Source organism: Suncus etruscus, chromosome 4, assembly GCF_024139225.1.
Source record: "Suncus etruscus isolate mSunEtr1 chromosome 4, mSunEtr1.pri.cur, whole genome shotgun sequence".
NCBI lineage: Eukaryota > Metazoa > Chordata > Mammalia > Eulipotyphla > Soricidae > Suncus > Suncus etruscus.
In genome coordinates this window covers 163184821-163191510 of record NC_064851.1, presented here as the reverse complement: position 1 = coordinate 163191510, position 6690 = coordinate 163184821, and positions in this window count along the sequence as shown.

Genomic DNA, 6690 nt, shown 5'->3' with positions numbered 1-6690 from the left:
TAGCTCTTGCCAACTGCATACACCAGCATACATTTTAATATCCTTGTATAAACATCTTGTTTACAGAGATTCATTCAATTGGTTAGATTGTCTATGCTTTGTAAACATCTGGGGGCCAAGGGCAATGCATTCTTATAATTTCAGGTAGTAAGTAGATTGACTTGTTTAACAGTTTAACACTTGCTGGAGTAAATATTAAAACACAGGAGATGGAACTTATTCCCAATATTCAGTCTCTACTTGCTCAATTAAAATATTTCTCAGTGAAGGCACTAGGAGAGTAAGATTAATTTGGATTTTTTTTGCACATAACCTGTTCTCTTTTAGCAATTTAGTTGGGCATACCTCTTAGTGTAATGAATCATTTTTAGATTAATTAGCTCCTCCTTGTTAATCTTTCTTTCCTCCATAATGACAAACTTTATCCTGAGTTTTCAATCTGTGATGTTTAGAAGAATCACATTTGCAATCTTCTGAACAGATTGCTTTCAATGGCAGCAGACCCCAAGGGCTGTTCTAGAGCTACAGAAAAAAAATTTCAAGAACCTTTTGAATATTGCATAAGCACATGTGGGATACTTTGCTTCTGAGTCCTATGAGGTTGAGGGTGATCAGATTGTTTTGAAAGAACAAATTATAGGAAAGCCTTTGCCAGAATCCATTGAAATAATCTGTTTCTCAGGGACTGGTTCTTATTTTTGTTTTTTAAATTTCAGATGCTTGGAATTAATGCCACATTCAAAGTAATTTTCTGGAGATAGAATTTTTCAAGTTTTTAAAGGTTAGAAGGTGGAAAAGTTTCTTAATTTGTTTTCTTTAAGAAAACAAAATAAAGGAAGGTAGCATTATAATCCCTTTTAAGGATTTATTGAAATGTCAAACTCTGGGGGCACAAAAGATGTATGAGGAAAATAAATAAACAGCAGATTAGCATTTAAACAGTGTTCTTTCTTTGCTGAAAAAATGCTGAATAGAATTAATTTGGAATTTGTCAGAAATTTGAATAGTAGAGGTAAACATGCAAACAATTGAATCAGTTTGGATCTTGTAGAAACATTTACTGGAAAAGCCTAAGAATAACATGACGATAAAAAAAAATTTAGGGCTCTCCCTACAAAGCCTTAGAAATAATTTTGTATTTATTCAATAGTTCCTTATAATGAAAATGAAATTTTTTCTCTCTTAAAATCAGGACTTTTATAGCACCCAGGCAAATGAAGACTAAAATTTATCATTGGTAATGGTCACTGAAAAAATATAATTTGTTGGTGAGTTTTCTAGGGTAGAAGGAAAATTATTTCTGTCAAGAATGAAGTATGAATGACCATTTAAGTAGTTATTTTGAATCTTCTAATTGTTTTAGTAAAGAAAGGGCACCACATTTTTAATAAAGTTTTCTTTTAGAAAGGACCTATTCAGACAACTTAATGACTTTTAGTTTATTGAGCATAAATTGTGGATATTTCAGCTATTTTCTCTACTCTCATTTAGATCTAATTAGAATTAGATGGCCTATTTAAATGTATATATACAAAAATCAAAATGCTTATATTTAATGGGGGAACATAAAAATAATCTAAAATAGGAAGCCATTTGTTTTACAACTGAATACTCCAAAATGAGCCCTGACTTGATCAAATCATACAATAGGATGAGACTGATTTAGTTCATGTATTTGTCTTCCTATATGATCTGAGCTTTCAGGGGTATTGCTGGGTAAAGTCTTTATTTTGTATCTTGAAAGGCTTAAATCTCATAACTCTCAGTATAAAAGAAAATCACTCTTGGTTTTCCTTTATTAAACACTTGAAGCAGTAGGAAATTGTGGAAAGAAAAGTGAATCTTGATTGCAAATTATAGAGAGGAATTTATTTTTTTATTGTTTTATTAATGTCTTTATTTATACAATTTGATTATAAACATAATTGTAGTTCGGTTTCAGACATATAAAGAACACCCCCTTCACCAGTGCGACATTCCCATCACCAATGCCTCAAATCTCCCACTTCTCTTCCCCTCTCCGCGCCCCCACCTGTATTTAAGATTGGAATTTTAAGTCTCAGAGCAGCCTCACCACTGTTGCAAGATTTGCTAGAATGGAAGCCCTGGTCTTCATTACAATGAAGGTTTTCCACCGTCGTAGTCCTCTCTTTCTACACCTAATGGTTTGTTTGATCGGGTATGCATGATGAAGGTATTATAATTATGCCTAATTTTTAGATAAAGGAAAAAATATAATTGTTAAAGTCACTGGAAGTTGGACTTACAGTAAGTGTGCCTACTTGGGAGCCATGCTGTTCATCTGGATGCCTTAAGAAAGGGGTAACTAATGCAGTGGAACAGAGTGTGCTGAGGGAAGTGGAGGCAATGGGTAGGAGACACTATGGAATTTGCTTTCCTGCTCTCACTGCCTCCATTTCCCTCTCCCTTTTCCTTTTTTAAATTTAGTTTATTATATTGAAACCATTGTAATTTACAAAGTCCTTTATAGTTGGGTTTCAGACATACAATAAGTCAAGGCCAATCACACCAACAATGTTGACCTTCTCCCACCAGTGTTCCAAGGTACATCCCCTGCCCCCAGGGCCAATATAATAGGCCCGTTTTAAGTTTAGATTGTTAAACATGGGTGCCTTGATTCCATTGTTGTTGGGTATTTAGATCTGTCTCTTTTTAGATCTTGGGTATTCAGATCTGTCTCTTTTTAACACTACCAGTGCACCTGGAGACCATTTGGTCCCTGGGCCCCACCCTTTTATATTTGTGTTTTCATATTTGTGTTTCTTCTCTTCCACTCAGATTCTTTCCTTCTCACTATACTTTGGTGTTCGAGAAAACTCCCATTAAGACTGTTACATTTCCTCATGCAATTATTCCAAATACCACATATCAGTGATATTCTGTACTTAATTATTTTCTTCTGTCTTAATTCATTTAACATAATATCTTCCAGTTCCATCCATATTGCTGCAAATTGCATGATTGCATCATTCTTTACAGCTATGTAGTATTCCATTGTGTATATGTACCACATCTTCATGTGTAGCATGAAATAATTAACGATGGGGCTGGATGGCGGTGGATGGAGGCCTTTGTGCTTAGGCCCCAGCCACGTGGCTTCATCCCCATCCAGCTGGCGGATTCCAGGCCCAGGTAATCGGCGTAATCAAGACTCACTCACAGGCAGGCTTCAGGAAGAATCATTTTTATTCAGGCCCTAATCACCACATGTGTGTGGCCTATCTCATAACCTTTTAAGCACTAGTTATTCTTGGCCCTGCATCTAAACTCCTTTCAGCCATCTTCCCTTTGGGCTCCATGCTGGTCAAAGACCAGAACACAGAAACCCAAGAGCCAGAGCGCCCAGCAGCGCAGAACGGGCAAAGAGCCAAAAAGGCAAAAAGCCAAAAGGGCAAAAAGCCCAAAGGGCCGAATTCCCTTGGTCCAAGCCTTATCTACCTTATCCCCGACCCCTCCCAGGAATGGGAGGGTCTAGCAGGTAAGGTTACACCTACTATCCGGTTTCCAAGACCCCTCCCCGAAATGGGTGGGTCTAGGGTCTTAAATAGGTACACCTACATTCATGATCCGCTTGTTTGTTGTTGGACATCTAGGTTGATTCCAAGTTAACTATTGGACTGAATGCTGCAATGAATAGCTATGTGCATACATCCTTTTGGATAAATGTTTTTCTATCTAGGGATAGATACCCAAAAGATGGATTGCTGGGTCATATAGAAGCTCAATCTTAAATTTAATGAGGACCCTCCATACTATTTTCCATAGGGGTTGGATCAGGCAGCATTCCCAAGTGCAGTGGATGAAAATTCCTTTTTTACCACATCCCCATCAACAGAGATTGTTCCTATTATTTTTTATATGTGCCATCCTCACTGGTGTAAGATGCTACCTCATTATTGTCTTGACTTGGATTTCCCTAATGAGAAGTGATGATGAACATGTTTTCATGTGTCTGTTGGCCATTTATTGATCTTCCTGAGTAGTGTCTGTTCAATTTTTCTCCCCATTTTTTTGATGTACCTCTTTTCTAACTTTCCTTTCTTTTCCTTTTCTGCTTCTCTCTAATCACCAAATGGTTATTTTGAGATAACCTGATGTATTTTTAATGTTTAATAAAACTTGCTTCTGGCGAAACAACTCTTTGAGTGTTGCTGCCACTGCTGTAATATTCAAAAGTGAATTAGAGAGGGGAAAAACATGAAACTCTTCAAATCCATTAATCTCCTATTTTAATCTGAATGCAGTCTAGGTCGCTCCAGTGCAATCACATTATTTAAGCATAATCATAGTGATTTGAATTTAGAGACCTCCTAAGGCATGAGCACAATTGAAGACCTTTCACATTAGGAGAGTTCTTTGCATCAAAAGTCATTTGGTTAGGATATTTCAAAGCCTAATGATTTTTTCCTGAGCATGTTTAAACATGAGTTAGCCAAATAGAATTTTTGCATGTATATTAGATTATTTAAATGTGTGTATGTAATTGGAAACACATTCAATATCCTTAGTGCATTCAGCAGCAAAAAAAAAAAAATAAATAAAAATAAAGGTTTGCAGTTCTAACAGATTTCTGTGGTCCAGGAAAGAGAAAGTGTTATTCTAGTGGCTATTGTTTATCCACAGTGAGGAGACCTGATAGGATCTATCAAGAATGATTGGGGAGTCTAGCAGGAGGAGGTTTGGTAGGCCCACGCCATGCCGGAGGCCTGCTTGGCCAGGCCTAGGGGGGGTGCGGGATTTGGGTAACCCCAGCACCCCTCGGCCACCTTGCTCCAGATCTCCAGGGCTTCCCCAGGCCACACGCCTGGGCAAGCCGGTGAGTTGGGTCCCTTGGTGGAGCTTGAAGGTACCCTAGGCCTTCCCCCACTATCCATGCGGCTCCTTAGGGAGGGTCTGGGTGGGGCTCTGAACTTCTGTTCTCCCAGCTTCTTGAAGGATCTCTCCTTGCTGGGAGCCGGGAGTCTAGCAGGAGGAGGTTTGGTAGGCCCACGCCATGCTGGAGGCCTGCTTGGCCAGGCCTAGGGGGGGTGCGGGATTTGGGTAACCCCAGCACCCCTCGGCCACCTTGCTCCAGATCTCCAGGGCTTCCCCAGGCCACACGCCTGGGCAAGCCGGTGAGTTGGGTCCCTTGGTGGAGCTTGAAGGTACCCTAGGCCTTCCCCCACTATCCATGCGGCTCCTTAGGGAGGGTCTGGGTGTTCTCCCAGCTTCTTGAAGGATCTCTCCTTGCTGGGAACCGGGAGTCTAGCAGGAGGAGGTTTGGTAGGCCCACGCCATGCCGGAGGCCTGCTTGGCCAGGCCTGGGGGGGTGCGGGATTTGGGTAACCCCAGCACCCCTTGGCCACCTTGCTCCAGATCTCCAGGGCTTCCCCAGGCCACACGCCTGGGCAAGCCGGTGAGTTGGGTCCCTTGGTGGAGCTTGAAGGTACCCTAGGCCTTCCCCCACTATCCATGCGGCTCCTTAGGGAGGGTCTGGGTGGGGCTCTGAACTTCTGTTCTCCCAGCTTCTTGAAGGATCTCTCCTTCCTAGGAGCCGGGAGTCTAGCAGGAGGAGGTTTGGCTGGCACTGGTAATCTCTGTCCAGTCTACATTTTCAAGAAACATTAATAGTACTCTCACAAGAAACATTAATAGTACTCACTATCATTGAATTATGTTTTTATGTATGCAGAATATCCATTTTGTACTCTGCCCTTTTGCATACCCCTTCATAAGTTCATACTTCTCTTTAACTTCTTTAACTCCTATCATCATTACTCCTTTTTTACCCTTTCTAACTTAAGTACTGTTGAGTCCTAATTCACAGACCAAAGTGATGCCCTAGAGTTAACACCCACCCAACTATTTTAAAAGGCATAAAAAGGACACATATCTTTTCAACATTTTATGGGTGTTTTCTTTGACGGCTATAACTTTTGCTAAATACTTTCTTATACAGTGATGATCCCCCCCCCCATGTTTTTTTTATCTTCTCTTTGTGAACTGCTCAATATGGAATTTGGTGTGAAAGAATCCTTCAGTTTAATACTTATGTTTGAACCAAGTCATGGGTCTTGTTGGAAATGTTCTTATGCCCCCATATATCTGATAGCACCACGTGGCTTTATATCTTGTTTGCGTAGGCACACTAACATGGGAAAATACGATACATACCAATAAGTTCTTATCTAATAGAAATGGGAACACACAAATCTTGTAGTGCAATGAGACCTTACACCCTGAACATTGACATAAAGACCTGGCACAGGCCTCAGAAGAATGGGCATTCTCCATTTACCCCTTGATCTACAGAAGACATTTACAAAACATCCAAGGTTGTATATAACATCACCCGGAGGCATTCCTGTACCAGGGACGATCCTACAGCTGCTCTGACATCGATCTACTCAAAAGAGACATCCCTTAACACTGAGAAGACAACAAGAACAATGACCTGCTTACTGGACAGGGCTTGCTGTATTGCCCCTTTATGGTGCGGTTTGTCTATAACATCACCTGGAAGCAATCCTCTACCACGGAAGACCCTACCACTGCTCAGACATCGTCCTGCTCAAAAGAGACTTCCCTTAACACTGAGAGGACTTAACAACAACAACCTGCTTACAGGACAGGGCTTCCTGCATTCCCCTTTCATGGTGAGGTGAAATGAGAAGGCACTCCACATCATGA